The sequence below is a fragment of the Bos grunniens genome, chromosome 1 (assembly GCF_055505025.1).
Source record: "Bos grunniens cultivar Pamir isolate PY7600 chromosome 1, Bosgru_T2T1.0, whole genome shotgun sequence".
In the NCBI taxonomy this organism is placed as follows: domain Eukaryota; kingdom Metazoa; phylum Chordata; class Mammalia; order Artiodactyla; family Bovidae; genus Bos; species Bos grunniens.
Genome location: NC_141165.1, coordinates 123,544,419 through 123,567,869, shown reverse-complemented (window position 1 = coordinate 123,567,869; position 23,451 = coordinate 123,544,419). Strand labels below are relative to the sequence as shown.

The following is a 23,451-nucleotide window of genomic DNA, read 5'->3' as shown; positions in this document are numbered from 1 at the left end:
TTCTAGTGAGTCAACTTTTCACATCCGGTGGCCAAAGTATTGAAGCTTCAGCTTCAGCTTCAGCTTCAGCAACAATCCTGCTGACTAATATTCAGAGTTGACTTCTTTTAGGATTGACTGATTTGATCTGCTTGCTGTCCAAGGGAGTCTCAAGAGTCTTCTCCAGCATCATAATTTGAAAGCATCAATTCTTTGGCACTCAGCTTTCTTGATGGTCCAGCTCTCATATGTACTGCTGGAAAACCACAACATGACTACTGGAAAACCACAGCTTTGACTATATGGACCTTTGTCAGCAGAGTGATATTGCTGCTTTGAAACATGCTGTTTAGGTTTGTTATAACTTTCCTTCTAAGAAGCAAGCATCTTTTAATTTCATGGCTGCAGTCACTGTTTACAGTCATTTTGGAGCCCAAGAAAATAAAATCTTTCACTGCTTCTACTTTTTCCCTTTCTATTTGCCATGGAGTGATTGGACCAGATGCCAAGATCTTAGTTTTTTTGAATGTTGCGCTTCAACATTCAAAGGAGCTTACACTCTTTCACCCTCATCAAGAGTCTCTTTAGCTCCTCTTCACTTTCTGCAATAGAGGGCCAAGCATGGTCTGCTTTATTTAGTCCTCATGACGAACCTAGAAATGAGGTCTTTTATTCGACTATGTTACAGATGACAAAACTGAGCCTCAGAGAATTTTAATAACTTTACTAAATTCACATAGTTGATAGTTTGGCAGAGTCGATATATGAATCCAGGCAGTCTACACTTCTCATAGCCTATTTAGTAAAATGAATCATATGATCCAGAGAGATGAAAGCAGATTGGGGAATATAGTCTCTGCCTCCTAGAGACAATTCCACAGAATTGTAGAAGACCCTGCATTTTAGGAGGGCAGCCAGCCATCTGTGTCACCGTCATGCTACCTAAACATGAGCCAATGCTTATTTATGTATAGGGAAATGCTACTGGACAGTTCATTGATTAGATTCAGTCTCAGCAGTATTATGAAAGATCAGTTAAGATTGCATGCTTTCATAGAACCATATGGTTTTAACAATAATCATGCTGTTCTCTATTTGAACAATGACTGTTACTTTGGGAAGTATATACACCACTGATTACTGAATTTGTTAATAATCCATTTTCTGAATAAGTCTAACCCTAAATGAATTTATTTTAATTAAAATCAGCATTCTTGTAAAACATATTTTGAATTTCAAAATAACCTTTTCCCAAAAAAGTACTTCTGGCTTCAAAATTTGGCAACAGTTACACATTGTTTAAGAGTTGATGAAATATATATCACACTCAGTTAAAATTAAACCCTGTTAAAATAGCTTTCTATTTTTTTTATCTGGTCAGCTCACCAGGAGCAGTTTTGACTATCAATAATCACACATAATCCAACCCAGCTGAGGCATTTATTTAGCACTAAGATTTCCAAATTAGGGAAATTATTTGTTGTTTTTTTTGGTTTTGTATCTATGGAACAATTTTGGGCCTTAATTTAACAGATGTTCCCTGAGGTAAATATGTCCAAATTTAGTACATACTATACTCAAGAGACGGAGAAGGCGATGGCACCCCACTCCAGTACTCTTGCCTGGAAAATTCCATGGATGGAGGAGCCTGGTAGTCTGCAGTCCGTGGGGTCGCTAAGAGTCAGACACGACTGAGAGACTTCACTTTCACTTTTCACTTTCCTGCATTGGAGAAGGAAATGGCAACCCACTCCAGTGTTCTTGCCTGGAGAATCCCAGGGATGGGGGAGCCTGGTGGGCTGCAGTCTATGGGGTCGCACAGAATCAGACACGACTGAAGTGACTTAGCAGCAGCAGCAGCATACTCAAGAGAGTACAAATTGACTTAGAGATGTTCTCAGGTGTTTTTGCACACAAAGTATCACCAATAAAACGATTTTACTGATAGATGTTTCAGTTTAGGACACACTACTGGTCTTGAACATACCTGAATGTGTTTTATTTAATTAATTAATTGTTTATTTAAATTGTATTATTTAGTTACTTATTTTTGGCTGTGTGGGGTCTTTATTGCTATGAGAGCTTCTCTCTAGCTGCAGCAGATGGGGGCTGTGCTCCAGCTGCGGTCCTCAGGCTTCTCATTGCAGTGGCTTCTTTTGTTGTACAGCACAGGCTCTAGGGTGCTCAGGCATCAGTGGTTGCAGCTCCCAGCCTCTAGAACACAGGTTTAGTAGCTGTGGTGCACAGGTCTATTAGTTCCAAGGAGTGTGGGATCTTCCCAGACCAGGGATTGAACCAATTGGTTTTGTGCATTGGCAGGCAGATTCTTTACCACTGAGTCACCAGGGAAGCCCCCTGAAGGTGTTTTAAATTCAGGCATACCATCAAGAGCATTAAGGATGACTGAATCTATAATAAGTAATGAAAACTTCATATATTGTACTGTCCATTAGCTCAATGCTTTCCAAGTGTTTCCCTGTCTTGGCTCAGATAGAAAATGACAAAATTTATATGGCACATAGGGGTAAAAAGATAAGGCTGCTCGTGGCTGGAAGTTATGGGTGATAGGCTTTAGCATACCCATAGCTTCCAACCACAAGCAGCCCTGTCTGCGGCTGAGGGGATTATCATCACTGTGTTGGTCAGTCATATTAGAACAGGCGGTATTTCCCAACAAAACTCAGGCAACCTCTAGACCAGTGAGGCTGTGTGGCTGCTCTCTGTGTTGGTGATTTGATGGTCATTTTCCTGCCATACGATGCATCAGTCATTGGATACTGCACCCTGTGCCTTGTGTGTATCTTTGAATTATTTCAATTCAAATGTGTGTGTCTTTGAATTAGTTCAATTTGCAGAGAGTTGGATAATACTGGATTCTTACTTATTGCATCTTGAAATGCTGAAAGCTCTTTTTCCCCCTTGCCATGTAGCACGTGAACTGCACAAGCCTCAGAAGTTCCCATAGTGTCCTGTGAGGCCTGAAGGTTCATCTTAAATACAAGTTTTATTTTAGGGTCCTGAGAAAGCTTTGTGAAAGCAAAGATTCCTTCCAATATGTTCTGCACAAATGTGGCTGCTTGCTGCAAAACACTAGAAAAGGAGTATGGTTATTCTGTTGTGCTCATCTGAGTATCACGGGTCTCATACTGCTTGCTGAGGCTTCCAGCACATTGTAACAAAGAGAGGGGCATTTAAAATCCTTTGAAGAAAGGATCTTACTTCTAATTTAATCCAATTGAAAGTAGTCCTCTCTTCAAGAAAACTGGATATAATGGCATTTCCAATGTAACCCTGGAAATACTTCCTCCCCTGTAAACTTTTTAATAATTTCAAGCCCATTGCTTTATAGAATACACTAAAACATTTGGGTTGTGTTCACAATAAAATAATGGTTTGGATTATTTTATGGAAAAATTTATAATCGAATGAGCTATTTCATGTTTAAATTTAGAGTCTAGAGGACAGTTGTGACATTTTGTAATTGTTTCTTATGATTAATTGAAATAAGCATAGGGAGGCAAAGATTCTTCCCAGCTGTGACTTCTCTGTTGGTGTGATTTTTCTTAAATTACACACTGTTGTTCTACTATTTGTCTTTTCATGTAAAATAATTTTACAAATAAGGGGGAAAGTTCAGCCACTTACCATGTCCCCAGGTTGTAAAATAATTCATATCTCTTCCTAGCAACTAGAATAGATTTTATGAACAAATCTTGTACCACTTTATAAACTCCAAAGGTAACAAAAATACTCCTATCATTCTAGTTTATCATTTTTCATGAATTTAATTTCTACTGTAAGGACAGCTTAATATAAATTTCCTGAAATTTATATCCTACCATCAAAGGTTTTATCATACAGGCAAATGCAAATTTTAAGTTAGATATCACAACCCAGATACATATTAACAGTATCTGTAAAGATACTCAGATTTTAAAAAAATATATATTAAAAATCAAATCTGTACCTCTGACTATAAGTGAAGTCTCTCAGTCGTGTCCAGCTCTTTGTGACCCCACAGACTGTAGCCTACCAGGCTCTTCTGTCCATGGGATTTTCAGGAAAGAGTACTGGAGTGGGTTGCCATTTCCTTCTCCAGGGAATCTTCCCAGCCCAGGGATTGAACCCGGGTCTCCTGCATTGCGGGCAAATGCTTTACCATCTGAGCCATCAGGGAAGGCTACCTCTCACTATAGAACTCCAAAACCAACCATCTGGTTTGTATAAATTCATGTTTACTTATAGTGATGCTACAATTGGTATGAACTATTTCAAATATAAGCCGATTAGCCAGTTTAAAAAGTAAAAATAAAAAATAATTCTAAAAAAGAGGTTTTAAATGATTTGGTTGCTTCTAGTAAAGTATATATTTTCTATAACCAAACCTATTTGTTCATTGCCAGTGTCATTCTATACTGCAGATTATTTCCACCATTACTTCAAAACTGATTCCTGCATTTCTGGGTATGTGCGTTTATTTATTTATTTTTTTTAATTTTTTATATATTCATTGTTTTGGTTACATTGTACAGCTTATGGGATCCTAGTTCCCCAACCAAGGATTGAAGTTGGGGCCATAACAGTGACAAGTCCTAACAACTGGACTGCCAGAGAATTCCCACTTTTATTTATTTCTTTGTCAGGATTAGGTTAATCTTCCTAAAATATTTTTTTCAGATTATTTCAACTTCTGTAAAATCTCCAAAGCCTTTTAAATTGCCTATTTGCTAAGTACTTCATTCTACTTTTCCAGATTCTTTTTATTTTTTAATCATTCAGGGTCTGTTTTGCACCTTTTTTCAAAGAAGAATCTCCTTTGTTCTGCTCTCCTAGGCTTTAATACTATATGCCTTCAGGGGATAATGGTTATTTTTGCTGTCCACTATTCAAACACCTTTCCTCCAATTTTCATCAAGCCTTATTCCTTTTCTTATTCCCAGGGTATAGATTCACTTCTCAGTCATAACTTCCAGGAAAAACTTCTGCACAGGTTTTGAGTTTCTACGGGAGTGAAAAGTGCCCATTTTTTTGTGTCAGTACCTAATTTTAAGTTTTGATGGCCATTTGCTCATTGAAAATATATATATTGATTAAGTCTAATGTTTGAGTACACACGGTTCAGATAAAACAGTAGTGTTCTCTCCTTTCAACATATTTACAATCCAGTGACAGAGACAAATAATAAATACTTACCACAAGGAAGTGGCAACCCACTCCAGTATTCTTGCCTGGAGAATCCCATGGACAGGGGAGCCTGATGGGCTATGGTCTATGGAGTCGCAGAGTTGGACATGACTGAAATGACAGCACACACATAGAAACCCTCTCACATAAAATACAATTGTAAATTGTGAGAAGTGTTATCTTGACAAAGAGTCTACTAATGTAGACTAAGGGAGAATTTGGCACAAGCAAGATTATCTTAAGAAATTACATTAGCTGAGATCAGAATAAGTAATAGCATTACTAGCTATTATTAGCTAAACTTGTAGCATCAGAGTGGCAGAGGGGATAATGATAATAAACAGAATCAATAGAGATTTTGAAAACAGAATTTTTAAATTTTGATGAATATAGGAGATGAAGGGAAGAGAGAAATTGAAAATTTCTAGACTGAGGAAATTAGGTGGCTGGGGTGGTATTTAGTGAGATAATAAAGGATGAAAGAGAAGTGTGTCAGAGGTGGAGGAGAGGTTGAATAAGTAAGTTTCTTGTTTTAGTTGTTTCTTAAGTTTGAGATTCCTGTAATATATATCTCATGGAAGTTTCAGGTAGGTTCATGAGTCTAGATGTATGAACTTATCTGCAATACTCCAGTAACCTTCAGAATAACTGGTATTTCTCTCCACGTGTAATCTTTGCCATCTCCTGTAATAAGTTAGATTTCCATTTCATCTGTCCAGAGTGCATCAAATGCTAACTGTATTAGTTTGCTTATTAAATACACTACCTATATGTTTGACTGGCCTCTCTAACCTATTTCCTTAAAGATAAAAAATGTTGCCTATAACTGCTACAAGTATATAATGGACACTCAGTAAATGTTTCATGCATGAATGAGTGAATAGATAAAGAGACTAAAGATTTCAGTGAGACATGTATATTTGTCTTTTCTTTCTCCAAAAGACTGATAGCTAGTTGCAGACAAAGATCTTGTCTTAATCTTCTTCCAGATCCATTACCATGTGTAACACACTAATGGACATTGAATAAATCCCCACTGATTCATGGATATTCAAGTGACATACACTGGTTCAGTTGAACAGTTTCAGAATCTGTGTGCAAAGAAAAGGCCATCTAATTTACTTTTTCATATTTCATACAAAATATGTAAAGAAAAAGTGTTAATATACAGGGATAAGACAAAGATACAGAAAAGTAAAGGTAATGAGCTCTAGGGACTGGCAATGTTAAGGCATAAAGACAAAGAGCAGAAGTTTGTAATAATGTCTGTGCAAAAAACTGCGTCTTCTGACATTTTGTTTCAGCTAAAATAATCTAATTACCATTATTCTTTGCACATAAGAACTAAACACTTTGTGCTCTACTTATTTGCTTATAGATAATTTGCACAATGGAGTGCAAATTACTACTCTCCTAGTAGCCCCAGCACATGGCATACAGCAGTCAAGGAATACTTTTTTTTTTTTTTTCCTGACTGAATTAGTGAATGCTTACTGCCAGTAATTATTCATTTCAATCTAAAAATTTAGCAAAAATCCTGGATACAGGTAAGAATTATTTTAAAATCCCAAATGGCCAAATGATTTTAATTTTAAGCAATCTTTCTAAAAAATATTCTTTCTCTGCCAGCATTGTCATTAGAACATTAGCGGTAATTAAAACCTTAAGTGGAAGTTCTAGATGACTGGGCAGCTGAAAAAGAGCAATTAAGCATCATAGGCAGGAAGGAATTTACATTTTCCACATAATCAATTGTATAGGTATTAAAAGAAGCTTTGGAGGCCAAGAGGAGCAAAACCCAAAATATACGGAGAGAAAGACATAAAAAATAATGATAATGAATAGGAGGCTTATTTTAAGCTTTTTCATTTTTTAAAATATACAATCCAAAATTAAAGGCAATTAAGCAAAATTTATATCAAAGCCTTAATATTATTAAGCTAAAAACATAAGCTAGATAATTCTCTTACCCTTGCGGTTTATGAAATTACTAGAATGACCTGATTAAAATGGCCTTGACACGCATGGTTACTTTTCTTTTATCCCTCTTGTAAACATGTAATACACCCAAAGAGAAAGAAAAGAAAGAAAGAATGAGTTACTTAGAGAAATATGAAATATTTCTTCAATGCAACAGAAACTGGAAACTATGCAGTGAGATTGAAATAAATACTTGTACAACTTTTTTTAATTATGAGAAAATATACGGTAGTTTTTCTAATATTTAGATATTTTAATAGAACATTTTAAAAAGGAGGTATTAGTAAAACAGGTAAGTGCTATTGGTAGTTATAATAAAATAATGCCTGATATTCTAGTTTTATAAAACAATAGAATATAATTTTCTGAGTCATTGCTCAAAGACTAACTTCTCCAGGAACCAACCTCCTCCTCTAGAGTTGGCAAACTTTAAATAAAATAAATAAATAAATGTAAAAGATCCCATTCAGTGGTGATGTCATTAAAGATCTTAGAACTCAGTGAACCTAATGAAGGAAACAGATGCATACATGGGCAGTTGACTGTAGAATTACCTAGTTTCTAGGATACAACAGGAAATTATATTTTATTACAGAAAAACAATGTAAAGCTTTGCAGAAAATTTACCTGTTTTTTTTTACCTTAGTCATTATATAAGTGTAAAGCAGGAATTCTAAAATAATACATGTGTATATCATGGCTGTAACTCAGATACCCACCTACAGTCCTGTTTTGCGGGGTTTCTTTGTTGGTTGGTTTGTTGGGCCCCTTCAGTTCAGTTCAGTTCAGTTCAGTCGCCCAGTCACGTCTGACTCTTTGCGACCCCATGGACTGCAGCACTCCAAGCCTCTCTGTCCACCAGGCCTTTGGCCCCTTAACCATGTGAATATACCTTAGTAACTTCCCAGATTGGCCCGGACTACTATATTTTATGACTGTACTGTGTAGAATTTACCAAGTATTTTGTAGTAAAAGGGGAGAAGTTTATATCTTACACCCATGAGAAACATTTTATCAGATTCCATCAAAAGTCCTTTCCCTTTCATTCTATCATGAGTTTTTTTCCTGATTTCTAACCTACTCTCCCCTCCCACTGGGGCTTCCCAGGAGGCGATGGTGGTAAAGAACCTGCCTGCCAATTCAGGAGACATAGGAGATGCGGGTTCCATCACTAGGTCAGCAAGATCCCCTGGAGGAGGGCATGGCAACCCACTCCAGTATTCTTGCCTAGAGAATTCCATGGATAGAGGAGCCTGGCGGGCTACAGTCCATGAGGTCACAAAAAGTCAGACACGACTGAAGCACCTTAGCATACCTCCCCTCCCACCGAAGCACCTTAGCATACCTCCCCTCCCATACATCCTCTCCTCCACCATTCAGACTTACACAGTTTTATCTCCTTAATTTCTTTTCTACTCCATTCAAGTTGCTACCCAATGAATAGAAGTTAGTGAAATCACCACCTATAGCTTTCTCAAGCTTGCCCTTGGGTCTCTTTCCACAGCCCTAGCTGCTGCTAACTAAGTCTTAAAGATACGTGTTCTGCTCTTCAGAGGAGTCTGACAAATAAGATATGCACATGTCATTACATGATGATTATGTTTCTCTTCTCTTGTTAATTTAAAATTTCATGTAAATCCAGAGGGTTCTGATTCAGTGATACATGGATATCCAGCCTTCCCTTTTTGAAAGAATGAGGGATTTATTCCAAAGGGATTTGGCAATATTTGCCATTTTTTCATTCCATAAAGACTTCAAGGAGTTTAAAACAGTTATCGTTTTTTCATTTTTAAGAAGGATTTTAATCTTAAGCAATCATACACTACTTTAATGCTGATTAAGAGAGAGATCAGTGCAACACATTACATTAGTTCAAATTTATCCTTTAATTTCCTGCTTCTCTTTTACAATTCTTGGAATTGAAATTTATTACATTAATAACAGAAATTATTTTCTCTTTGCTATAGTCTAGTTGTCATTGGTAGTGAGAAAAATATAAAGCTGTGTACTTCCACTTAGGTGAACACTATAAAAATGATATCTTTTTAAATGTAAATTTCTAGCCTGTTATTGCAGCAATATTTTACATTCATTCCTTTCAGAAATCTGTTACTCCATTTTTCTCCAAATATACAGATGATAAACCAAATATTCTATAATTATTATATAGGAAAATAGCACACATTTAGTTAACAACTGTGCTATTAAGTCACTCAGTCATGTCTGACTCTTTGCAACCCTATGGACTGTAGCATGCCGGACTTCCCTGTTCTTCACTATCTCCTGGAGCTTGCTCAAATTCATGTCCATTGAGTCAGTGATGCCATCCAACCATCTCATCCTCTGTTGCTCCCTTCTCTTTCTGCCTTCAATCTTTCCCAGTATCAGGGCCTTTTCCAATAAGTCAGGTCTTCCCATCAGGTGGCCAAAGTGTTGGAGCTTCAGCATCAGTCCTTCCAATGAATAGTCAATTGATTTCCTTTAGGATTAACTTGTTTGATCTCTTTCCTGTCCAAGGGACAGGAAACAGTTTTGAAACAGTTTGAAAGCATCAATTCTTCGGTGCTCAGCCTTCTTTATGGTCCAACTCTTAAATGGTAAATGACTACTGGAAAAGTCATAGCTTTGACTAGACGGACCTTTGTACGTAAAGTAATGTCTCTGTTTTTTAATATACTGTCTAGATTTGTCATAGATTTTCTTCCAAGGAGCCAGTGTCTTAATTTCATGGTTGCAGTCACCATCCCCAGTGATTTTGGAGCCCAAGAAAATAAAGTGTCACTGTTCCCATTTTTTCCCTATTTGTCATGAAATGATGGGACTGGATGCCATAATCTTAGGTTTTGGTTTTTTGTTTTTGCTTTTGTTTTCTTTAATTTTGAGTTTCAAGCAAGCTTTTTCACTCTCCTCTTTCACCTTCATCAAGAAGCTCTTTAGTTCCTCTTCATTTTTCTACCATAAGGGTGGAGTCATCTTCATATCTGAGGTTATTGATATTTCTCCCCACAGTCTTGATTCCAGCTTGTGTTTTATCCAGCCCAGCATTTCTCATGATGTACTCTGCATAGAAGCTAAATAAGCAGGGTGACAATTTACAGCCTTGACCTACTCCTTTCCCAATTTTGAACCAGTCTGTTGTTCCATTTCCAGTTCTAACTTGCTTCTTGACCTGCATACATGTTTCACAGGAGGCAGGTAAGGTGGTCTGGTATTCCCATCTCTTTAAGAATTTTCCAATTTGTTGATATCCACTCTGTACTCTCATAAAGGATTTATTAGATTTTGGCCAGTTTCTATAAACTTACTGTGAGCATGACCTACTTAACCTAAGGTGATAAAATACTTTCCCTACAGTAATGCTGCTTAGTCGCTTCAGTCGTGTCCGACTCTGTGCGACCCCATGGACTGCAGCCTACCGGGCTTCTCTGTCCCTGGGATTCTCCAGGCAAGAACACTGGAGTGGGTTGCCATTTCCTTCTCCAATGCATGAAAGTGTAAAGTGAAAGTGAAGTCACTCAGTCATGTCTGACTCTTAGCGACCCCATGGGCTGCAGCCTACCAGGCTCCTCGATCCATGGGATTTTCCAGGCAACAGTACTGGAGTGGGGTGCCATTGCCTTCTCCCTCCCTACAGTAATAGATTACCTCAAACTGTATACCAGCAGTCCCCAGCCCTTCTGGTATTAGGGACCGGTTTTGTGGAAGACAGTTTTTCTACTGACTGGGGTGGGGGTTGGTGGGGATAGTTTCTGGTTGATTCAGTGCAGTGCATTTATTGTGTACCTTATTTCTATTATGATTGCATTGTGATAATGCAGTAATGTGAGCCATGGGAGAGCTATAAATACAAATGTAGCTGCACTCTCTCGTCTACTGCTCACCTCCTGCTGTGCAGCCTAGTTCCTAACAGGCTATAAACCAGTACTGGCCTGTGGCCCTAGAGGTTGGGGACCCCTGCTGTATAACCCATTGTTTCCTCAGGAACATCATAACATGTTTAAAATTTTCTTTTCTGTTATGGTCTATATCATTCACTCACTATTGGAAATGTAATCAAGGATTACAGGCATCAGCATATGCTTAATCATGAATTGTTTGGAAAAGGTTAAATGCAAAACTTAAGATGTTGACTTAGGTTTTCCTCCTTCTGTGATGAGATGCGCAAAGCAGTGCCCTGAAGACTTTTTCTGAAGGATGTTGAGGTCAAAGGGCAGAATATACAAGCCAAGCCTGAGAGTCAAGATTCAAGCCAAACTATGGTAGAAAAGCTCAGGGAATCTAAGATTAATGTGTTGATGTTTGGTAGAAACCAGCACAATATTGTAAAGCAATTATCCTTCAATTAAAAATAAATTTTAAAAATAAAAAAAAAGAAGGGGAGGTGTAAAGAACACTTACAGCTGAGTGCTCGGTGCCTATTATAAATTCTTTATTTTCCTTATATCCATATCAGGGTCTCTTGTATAGTGAGTGCCTAGTTTACTTAAAGGGAGTAAGAGAACAAATTGGGCTTCTTAGGGGTCCTAGTGGTAAAGAACCCACCTGCCAATGCAGGAGATATAAGAGACATGGATATGATCCCTGGATCAGGAAGATCCCCAGAGGAGAGCAAGGCAATCCACTCCAGTATGCTTGCCTAGAGAATCCCATGGAAGGAGGAGCCTGGTGGGCTACAATCCATAGGTTCACAAACAGTCGGACACGACTGAAGAGCCCTAGCTTGCACAATGCACACAAGAGAACAAGTCAGTGCTAACAAGATGCAGTCAGTTCTTTTAACAATATTTTCATGACTTTGGAGCTTAATAGCATTTTGACACTGTTTTAGAGGCTCCTGGCATCAATGTTTTCTTGATCATTAAAATATTTTAAATTTAATTAAATATAAGTTTTACTACTGGATGGCATCACCAACTTGATAGACCTGAGTTTGAGTAAGCTCTGGGAGTTGGTGATGGACAGGGAAGCCTCGCATGCTGCAGTCCATGAGGTCGCAAAGAGTAGGACATGACTGAGAGACTAAACTGAACTGATCATCAGAGATTCATATTAAAGGGAGATAAAAACCCTTGTTTACTTACATTTGCATTGTCAGCCAAAACAAAACAAAAATGCCTAATTCATTTCCCTTATTCTGGAAATTGTATTAAACTGAAAATTAGAAAAGTATTGCCATATTTGTAAAATTCACTTTTTTCATTATAAATGAATTTTTCATTCATCTTTCCATTTTCATTTAACCTAGTCATAAATTAAATTTTGAAAACATATCTTGTTTCTTAGTGTTATTTTTATTAATATTTAAGTGAATATTTTATCTAATATATCTTGAACTGGATTGCTGTATTATGGATCTATAGACATCTGGTATTTATAATGAAGTGTAGAAACTGTTGCTGCTGCTGCTTCTAAGTCGCTTCAGTGGTGTCTGACTCTGTGTGACCCCATAGACGGCAGCCCACCAGGCTTCCCCCATCCCTGGGATTCTCCAGGCAAGAACATTGGAGTGGGTTGCCATTTCCTTCTCCAATGCATGCAAGTGAAAAGTCAAAGTGAAGTCGCTCGGTCGTGTCCGACTCTTCGTGACCCCATGGACTGCAGCCTACCAGGCTCCTCTGTCCATGGGATTTTCTAGGTAAGAGTACTGGAGTGGGTTGCCATTGCCTTCTCCAAGAAACTGTTGAATTCTATATAATTGTAAGAGTTTCAGCATATACTAAGACATTTACATACTTAATAGAACATTCATTCATTCATTCAAAAATATTTCTTGATTATTTGTTGTATTACCTTGCTCTCTTCTGGATGCAGGAGTTGTAGAAGTGGAAAGAATAATAAGGTTATTTATTGACCTTATCATTAAATTTCAGTCCTAATCATTTTACTTAGTTTTGTGTTACTAATGAAGAAAAATCTGATTACCCATCAATTTGATATAAACATATTTCATTGAAAAATTATAGTCTGGTCACTCACAATATCTATGACTTTAGATATGAGGGATGTGTCTTTCTAAGAGTGAAATCTTCTAAGTTGTGAAATGCTTAATTCTGTATGCTTGAGTGCTAATTAATAGAGCCTCCATGTCATGATATTGCAGTTGGCGAAATATGCGGTAAGATAGATTGTTCATTAACCCCTCAGGAATTATAACTTTTGTTTGTTCAATTATATTACATTTACCACAATTTTCTTGTTGTAAAATGCCATCGGAATGTCCATTATCATTTAGACATAAGCAATTTAATGAAAACATTAATGGGCTTAAATTAGTAAAAGTCAATGGCTTTCCAAAGTAAACTAACACTGCAGAATTACTTTCCAAAATGTACAGAACAGTTTTTTTAGAGTCTCCTACAAAAAATAGAAAAAACGATGAAACTATATTCAACTCCTATATTTCATTCACATATTTTGCTTGTATACCGCCCTGAGGAAGCCCAGATGGCTGAAATGTAGGCAGGTTTCTGCACCTGCAATGATAGTAAACTACTCTGTTATTACCCAGTGTACGTGAGCTGAATAAAGTAACACCTTACTTGCTGCTGTATGCAGCTGGCAAGTCAACAGTTTATATTGCATTTTTATAGGATTGGCAAATGTGTCTTGCTGGATTTTGCTGAGTTCACTTTACCAATAGAATGCCAAAGGCCACTAAAGCATCTTCATGTTGACACATTAATCATGTGCTGAAGCATGACATGGAGTGTATTATCACCACTATAAAATATAGAAAAGAACAACTAAATGGGCTATTTGATAGGCCAATAAACAAATGGATGCTCAAAGGAATGACTTGACTGTTATAGTTTTTATCTAATACCAATGAACAAGAAGAATGTGTTTGAAGGTCTCAGCCAAAAAGCTTTCCATTTGCAACATTTTTAGTATAAAAATAGAACCTGCTTATTGTATTGTATTTGAGAGGTACAGAAATGATGAAAAGGAATAAGCATCACCCATAATCCCTTCACTATGATACTTCCTCTGTTCACATTTTAGTGGGATTTTTTAATTTCTTCTTTTTTTACATTTAAACATCACTGGGAATTTATATAGGTTATATTGTAGTTTTTTATGTAACAAAACTTTCCCCATGCATTAAACATTCCTGTAAATCCTTCTTATGAGGAACCCTCCTTCACCCTCAAACACATTCAACTTGTTGACTCTTAATTTCTTTCTTCCAATCCAAGTTCAGTCATAACTTTCTCAGGAGTGACTCTCCTGACTTCCCTTGCTAGAGCAGCTCCTTATATTAAATGTCCTTAGAGGAACTGAAACATTTTCTTTGTAGTTCTTGTGTCAGTTTTCATGTTATGCTAATTTGTGTGAGTTTTTGAAAAATAAAATCGGAGGGAATTTGGCTGGAATTGTGTTAACCTTTATAGGAAAGCATTGTCATATATATGATATTTATTCTTTCTATTTCAAAAGTGAATTTTCCATTCAACTTTTTTTCTGTTTCCACTTAAGCCATCCATGAATTAAGTTTTGAAGACATATCCTATTCCCAAAATATTGTTTGTATATATGAGTGAAACTTTTATTCATTATATCTTGATCTTGTTGGGATTATTATCTTGTGAATCTATTGACATTTGTATATTTATTATGAAATATAGAAACTCGGTTGAATTCTATCTATATTGTAAGAGTTTTTATATAAACTCTTAGATATTAGTTACATACTTATTATCACCTGACCTACTTCTTGAGAAACCTGTATGCAGGTCAGGAAGCAACAGTTAGAACTGGACATGGAACAACAGGCTGGTTCCAAATAGGAAAAGGAGTACGTCAAGGCTGTCTATTGTCACCCTGCTTATTTAACTTATATGCAGAGTACATCATGAGAGACACTGGGCTGGAGGAAGCACAAGCTGGGATCAAGACTGCCGGGGGAGAAATATCAATAACCTCAGATATGCAGATGACACCACCTTTATGGCAGAAAGTGAAGAGAAACTAAAGAGCCTCTTGATGAAAGTGAAAGAGGAGTGAAAAAGTTGGCTTAAAGCTCAACATTCAGAAAAATAAGATCATGGCATCTGGTCCCATCACTTCATGGGAAATATATGGGGAAACAGTGGAAATAGTGGCTGACTTTATTTTTCTGGGCTCCAAAATCATTGTGGATGGTGATTGCAGCCATGAAATTAAAAGACACTTACTCCTTGGAAAGAAAGTTTTGAATATGCTGTCTAGGTTGACCAACCTAGACAGCATATTGAAAAGCAGAGACATTACTTTGTCAACACAGGTCTGTTTAGTCAGGCTATGGTTTTTCCAGTGGTCATGTATCGATGTGAGAGTTGGACTATAAAGAAAGCTGAGTGCCGAAGAATTGATGCTTTTGAACTGTAGTATTGGAGAAACCTTTGAGAGTCCCTTGGACTGCAAGGAGATCCAACCAGTCCATCCTAAAGGAGATCAGTCTTGGGTGTTCATTGGAAGGACTGCTATTGAAGCTGAAACTCCAGTACTTTGGCCACCTGATACGAAGAGCTGACTCCTTTGAACAGACCCTGATGCTGGGAAAGATTGAGGGCAGGAGGAGAAGGGGATGACAGAGGATAAGATGGTTGGATGGCATCACTGACTCAATGCACATGATTTTGGGTGGACTCTGGGAGTTGGTGATGGACAGGGAGGCCTGGTGTGCTGCAATTCATGGGGTCACAAAGAGTCGGACATGACTGAGTGACTGAACTGAACTGACTTATTAGCAAATTCATTCACTCATTCAAAAATATTTCTTGATTACTTATTGTATACCTTGCATTCTTCTGGATACAGGAGATACACAAAAATATTGTCTCCCATATGTATTATATATGACTGAAGATGTCAGGTAATAAGTAATAATTATATGTGCTATGGAGAAGGCAGTGGTAACCCACTCCAGTACTCTTGCCTGGAAAATCCCATGGACGGAGGAGCCTGGTAGGCTGCAGTCCATGGGGTCACGAAGAGTCAGACACGACTGAGCGACTTCACTTTCACTTTTAATTTTCATGCATTGGAGAAGGAAATGGCAACCCACTCCAGTGTTCTTGCCAGGAGAATCCCAGGGACGGGGGAGCCTGGTGGGCTGCTGTCTATAGGGTCGCACAGAGTCGGACACGACTAAAGCGACTTAGCAGCAGCAACAGCAGAAGTCTATGTGCTATAATGGTAAAGGTTTTATGGAGAAAATAAAGTAGGAAAAGGGAATATATACTTTTGGGGGAATACAATGGTCAGGGAGGTCCTAAAGGAAGGGAAAGAAGTTGTTTTGTGGCTATCAGGGTAGAGACCATTACAGTATAGGAGAACAGGAGCGCAGAGCTCTGAGATGGGAACATATATACTGTGTTCTGGAAACAGCAGCAAGGTCAGTGTGACTGGAGCAGAATGAGCAAGAGGGTGTGATGGAAGGTCACAGAAGTAATGGTAGAAAGGAGGCAGATTGTAGAGGGTCCAGTGGGCCACTGTAAGAATTTGGGGTTTTAGTTTGAGTAGGACAGGATGCCATTGGAGGTGTCTGAGCATAAGAATGACATAAGCTTGTTTTGGCAGGATCATTCTGGCTGCTGTTTTGAGAATAGACCATAGAGAGTGTATTACTCAGGAGAACCAACAGGAGGTGTTTATTTATTTATTTGTTTGTTTGTTTATGAATTTAACATCTTTGAAACTCAGCAGTACTCTGTGGGACCCTCCCAAATACAGAAGCCTTTTCATGTTCCATTTTTCTTTTTGTACAAAAAAGGGTTCAACCTCCCATACTTTCCCTGAGTTCCAAAGAGTCAAACAAGAACTAATTAGAAGAATGAGGGAATGCAGAAAAATAACAGTGCAGTGATGGGGCCTGGTACTGGGTCCTCCTTGGGGTATGTGCATAGCAATCTGATATATCATCTCTGAGTTCTTCTATGGGAACTAGGGTCGCCACCCAGCTGGAAGATGGTAACTTCAGGCTGAGCACAGGTGTGGACTTCAAACTGGTTGGGTCCAGAACACTGATGATTGAAATTCCTGGAACATCACCCCATTAACTCACCACCAAGCATTCAGAAGAAAATCATGCATCTTGTAGCCATACTCCCAAATTTTGCCTAAAAAACCTTTTCCTCTTTGGGAAATTCAGGTCTCTTGAGCATACGCCACCTCATTCTCCTTGCGTGGCTCTTGCAATAAGTCTCTTTCCATTCCAAACTCTGGTGTTTCAGTTTATTTGGCTTCACTGTGCTTGAGGTACATGAACTTGGGTTTGACAACATCTAGGCTTATGTAAATTGAGATTTATTTTAATCATTACAATTTTTTTGCATATTATTTTAATCTACTCTCTTAATTGTCCCATATGAATGATACCAGACTTCAATCTTATAGAAAGTAAATAGAAGCCACTGGATAGCAAACTATTCTTTATAGATTATTTTTATTATAAGATGAAATGAAATATACATTAGTTAACCTCGATTTGGTTTTTCAGTGGCTGAGAACCGGTATTCTCCTTTTTCTGTTTTTTTTTTTTATATGTATTTTTAACCGAGATTGTTTTTATTTAATTATTGTAAAAACTAGTCTCAGTTCATTGAAAAAATATTTTCTGTGTTAAAAGAAAGAAAAGCATTTTAGAGAAGCCCGAAATCAACAATGAATTATTTTTGATGATGAATATAATTTCTCAGTTACTTTGTATTTTAAGTTATTTTAAAAGTACCCAAAATATAGTGAATCATATAACAAATATCAGTGTTTGCCCTACCCAGCATCCAATAAAAATTGTTTTATTCTGTAATTTATTTCACATTTTATATAGAAAAATAAAATATCCCCAAATGAAGTCCCCTGTTTCTTCATTCCTCATCATGTTATTTTTCATTCTCTCCACAAAATAGTCAAAATTCTTTACATGTTTATCATTTCTTTGTGAGTTTTATGTTTTTGCTACATATGTATATATCATAAGCTCTATTACTTTACATTTTTCAAATATCGCAAATAAAAGCACATTATATGTATTTTTCTGAAATTTTACTTTCTCATTTTGTTGTTTTTTTGAGATTTATCCACATTAATTTAGGTTTTACATTCATTAATTTTTACTATTTTTATTCCTATAGAGTAAAATACCATATGTGCCTATAATTTGTTCATAAAAATAAAAAATAAAAACTTTACACTAAAACAGTATTATAAGGAAGGTTCTTATACATGTGAGAAGAATCTCTATAGCATATTTACTTGTATTTGGGAAACGGTTATTTAAAAAGTGAGACTGTCTTCAGCTTTTCTAGATATTCACTAGTTATTTTCTAAAGCATTTATATCAATTTACAGTCTTTCTAGTAAAGTATAAGAAGCCAATGATTCTGTACTTTTGTCATTGTTTGCTTATATTTTTAATTCAATATTGCTAATCACAAAAGTGTATAACTGTTAATTTATATTTTGTAGTCAACTTAACAATAGTCTCTATGTTTTGTGCTTTGTGTTTTAAGAAAACTGTTACTATCTTGAAGTTACAAAGATATTTTCTACATTTTCTTCTAGAAGAAGTATCTCCCTGCAGGCAGTTTATTACTTATTTGCTCATATCTAATTATGTATGGACACCTTGTCTGCATTAAGTGCTATTTTAGGTACTTAGGCATTGTTTGTGAACATAAGAAAGACTTTGTTTTTTTAGAGCTTGAATTCTGCTGGATGGAGACAGAAAATAAAGGAGATAAACAATTGTCTGATGATAATAACACTAAGGGGAAAAAAGACACGGAGAGAGAGCGTGAAATGGGAAGGAAGGAATTGAAATCTTGGAGACAAGAGAAGTCTTTACTGAAGAGGTGGAATTTGAGTAACGATCTGGAGGGCATAGAGTTACTGTTTCCCAGGAAAGATCTAATGAGAGAGAAGGTAAAGTGGCTGCTGAATGAACAAAGATAAAGTAGCAAGACAGAATAAAGCAGAACAAACAATGAGAGCCTTGACTATCAAAAGAAGGACTCCTAAAATTCCTCTAAGTGAAAGTTCTTGAAGTGTTTTGAACAAAAGAGAAACATACTCTTGATTTATGTTTTAATGGAATCATTCCAGTTGCTGCATTGAGAACAGATGGAAGAGGGAAGGGTAGAATCAGAGATGTGTTTAGTAACCAGCAAAGATATCAGGGTCACTTGGTCCATGGTGAGAAGAGTTAAGATGAACAGTGGTGAATCTGGGACATATTTTGAGTATAAAGCTGTTAACATTTGCTGACAGATTTGAAGCTTTGTAAGTGAAAAACAGAGGCAAAGGAACAGCTCAATATATATATATATATATATTTATTTATTTTTTATTATTACTTTTTTTGATCAAAGCAAACTGTTAACTGGAGTTGTTAACTGAGATGTGGATGACTGAAAGAGCTGGTTTGAGGAGGAGATGATTTGAGGAATTCTGCTTTGGATCTATTAATTCTAAGCAGATTTGAGACATTCAGTAGAGGTGTCAAGTTAGTTGAATAAATAGGTTGTAGATTCAGGAAAATAAGTTCAGTTGGGAGATATAAATATGGAAATTGTCAGCATATTAATGGTGTTGAAGTCATGAGACAAGATTAAATTATTTTATATGCAGATTATAAGCATGAACAAACTAGACTGAATTCTACTCAAGAATCGAGTGTGGAGATACTGAAGTAAACAAGATATGAGGAAGTTGTGGGTAAATAACAAGGGAGTGATCTTGGTTGTAGATGTATCCCCAGAGATCCAAAATAGAACTTGATAATAGAGATTTGCTGAGTGAGTAAATTAAGAAACTGACTGTTTCTTAAGCTAGGAAGAGGGGAATGAAGAAAATATGTAATGGTGAAAGCATGGTAGGATCAAAGGATTTAAGGCTCTGGCTAAATTAAAGGAGTCCCAGAGGGATGCGCTCTCTGGGATGAGGAGCTTCCTTGGTAGCTCAGACAGTAAAGCATCTGCCTGCAATGCGGGAGATCCGGGTTCAATCCCTGGGTTGGAAAGATTGCCCTGGAGAAGGAAATGACAACCCACTCCAGTACCCTTGCCTGGAAAATCCCATGGACAGAGGAGCATGGTGGGCTACAGTCCATGGGGTCGCAAAAAGTTGGACACGACTGAGTGACTTCACTTATCACTTATTATCAGAGGGATACACTGGAGAAGTTATCAGAAAGTAGGATGTATAAAACATATGGAAGGGCTGCACATATTGCGCATTATGGAGAATTGAAGAGCACACCCACAAAGAGGGACTGAGGAGAATGGAGGACGAGTTTTTCAGAAGGGAGGCGATCAGGGAACAATGAGCGTGATAGGAATGATCATCTATGTGATATCTCAAGATTTCAAAGTTTTACCATGAACGTTAATAATTTCATAAGCTACTCTTATGCATTTGAGGATTCTTCCTCCTTTATATTTAGGGATATGGCTAAATACAGTGTTTGATTTTTCTATACTTATAAAGACTTTGCATTATTGAAATAAACCCAAATAGGTAAGGATATATTATCATTTATATATATCCATAGATTCAGTTTGTTAATTTTTCTCTATCTCTTTTTAATATTCTTTACATTTATGTTCATGAGAGATTAGTTTGTAACCTCTTTTTAAAAAGTGTTTATTCAGTTTTGGTAAAGAATAGATATACTGTTAGACGTATGTTGAGGGTTCTCAGTGTAGCCTCTGCTTGTTCAACTACTGTCACTTACGTATGTAAATATATCTGTTTTTCTGAGCTATTTGCCACTGAATTCCTCAAAAGTAGCTACAAATCCAATAATTCCAGTTTTCAATTTCAGTGACTGTATTCTAGTAGTTTAAAAATTTTTTTTTCACATTGACTTGTACATTATTTTTTCATTTCTGCCTGTTTTTGTTTTGTGATTTCTTACTTTTTCTTAATGGAAATTAGAGTTGCATTTACTATTACCAGCATCTTATACATACTCATTTCATGTTGTTTATTCAAATAAGACACTGTATATATGCAATTTTGTTTTGAATATTCTTTGGAAGTGGGGAATTCTTTTTCCTCAACAACCCCCACCCCACAACTTTTCCATCTCCTGTGTTTACCCTCTCCAGTCTTGAGGTGATATCTTATCTCTTATCACTGATCTCCCTGGGTCCTCTGCTTAGAACCACTTTTTTTTTTTTTTTTTAAATTAAGGCATTTCAGGGCATGGTGATCTAGTTAGAAAGCCAGCTTGCTCAGTTCTTGATTAAAAGGCTTTGTCTGTGTGTTCACAGTCTGAGACCCGCAGGTTATTTGAAGCCGTAGCCCAGATGGTGATGAGTTTTATTTTTAGCTTACTTTAGAGTTCGGGAACCTCACTCCAGGCCTTGGCTTCAAGAATTTTCTATTCCTAGTCCTGTTTGTTTGAGAGCACTTAAATCCCTTTTACTCCATAGGAGCAAGCTTCAGACCTGAAGCTGAGCCACCCTGCAGCTTCGCTTGCACTCTCCACTTTGTTATACGGTCCTTCTCTGCTTATTTTATTTGTAGGGCCAGCTTCTTTTTTTTGACTGTTATTATGTGCTTGCAATAAATATGTGTGTCAAAATATGAATTCCTGCACCATCTTACCTGGAAACCCTGAGGTATTTGAATCAGTTTTTCCTAATGGGTTATATGTTTGCTGGTAAAATATAAAAATGTGATACTAACAAATAACTTCTTAGCTATATTGATGAAAAACAGTTTTGAAAATATTGCAGCAGGATGTTGAAAAGAAGATTGATTTATGTTGAAAGGAAGATTTATTATAATGATAAGAATATAATATTTTTTAGTTGTTATAGAATATCTTTTTTTATGATTTTTATTAGGCTATGAGGTGGACATAGATGAATCAGACACATACAAAATATCACTCTTAAGGAACTTAAAGTAAATAAGAGACTATATTAACATAGAATTATAATATAAAAATTGATATATCACAAATTAAAACTACATTTAAAAAATAAGAGAAATAGAGCATCTTAATGGGATTCATAACTTCTGTGCAGAGTTGTTTGATAGAGACAGTTTTTCAAGATAAAGAAGATATGGAATTGTCACTTTTGTAGGGGGACACCCCAGACAGAAGGAGCCGTGAGAACAGGGGACCAGAATAGGACAAGTTTGTAGGTGTTCTGGTAACTACTTACATTTAGCTGAGAAGGCATGGATGAGCAGAATAGGTATGGACGAGCAAAAACCAGAATGTATTTATGTTTGTAGAAATAGTCTTTTTCTGGGCCCACCCACCCTGTACACTGAGACTATCTTCCTTTTGCTGAAGCTGGTTCTCTGATCTTTGTCCTCCTCTGCTTATAGCTGCCAGTCTATGCATGGCTTATCCCCATGTTCAAAGTTTCTAAAATAGTTTTCTCAACTCATTAGATTCCTATTTAATTACTTGCTCTCCCTGGCTCTGATTTAAGAATTTTTCACTGCATTATTATTCACTTGTTTTCATGTTCCTTTGCAATTATCACTTACATATTTTATATCTGTACGTTTAATCTCCTCCAAATAAATTGCAAGCTCTTAAAAATCACTACAGGCACTTACTACTTCTTTGGAACTTCCTCTATACATATTCAGTGTTTTGAACAAATGTTTTAATTAATTTTGTATTTGGAAGAAACATATACTAGAAGAAAGAATCCACATCTGAGGTATTTGTTTTTGGTTGTTTTCCTTATTTGTCTCTATTTCTTTGTGCTTCCTCACACTAGGACTCTTTTACTCTTTCTCTGCCTGAATATTTAAATACGTATATAAACATATATCGGAGAAGGCAATGGCACCCCACTCCAGTACTCTTGCCTGGAAAATCCCATGGATGGAGGAGCCTGGTAGGCTGCAGTCCACGGGGTTGCTAAGAGTCGGACACGACTGAGCGACTTCACTTTCTCTTTTCACTTTCATGCATTGGAGAAGGAAATGGCAACCCACTCCAGTGTTCTTGCCTGGAGAATCCCAGGGACGGGGAAGCCTAGTGGGCTGCTGTCTCTGGGGTCACACAGAGTCGGACACGACTGAAGTGACTTTGCATAGCATAGCATAGCATAAACATATATACACACACATGCATGAGCACAAATATAACATGTTCAAATAGTTATGTCAAGGAGGGATAATATCTAAGCGGGATAATGTATAACTTTTTATATAATCAAACTATCAGTTCCTTTATTTCTCTTTTAGGTAAAGACAGCATCTTAGGAAGCTAGAAACATAAGGTGTCCTTAAAACCACCAATACAATACTTTTATATATGTATAACAGGTAACAACTATATGTCTAAGACAG

The 23,451-nt window shown here is 36.8% G+C and overlaps 1 protein-coding gene across 4 annotated transcripts in view; it reads left to right on the top strand.

The window, feature by feature from the left end:
- Nucleotides 1-23,451, top strand: part of CADM2 (cell adhesion molecule 2) — a 1,267,951-nt gene that overhangs the window by 1,027,294 nt on the left and 217,206 nt on the right. Inside the window, exon 1 of one of the 4 annotated variants that reach the window (XM_086321902.1) lies at nt 21,546-21,749. The exons of the other annotated variants lie outside the window; for them this stretch is intronic. The gene's annotated coding sequence lies outside the window, so the exon portion shown is untranslated. Of the gene's footprint in view, nt 1-21,545; nt 21,750-23,451 lie in introns of those variants that run through there. 4 annotated transcript variants of the gene reach the window in all.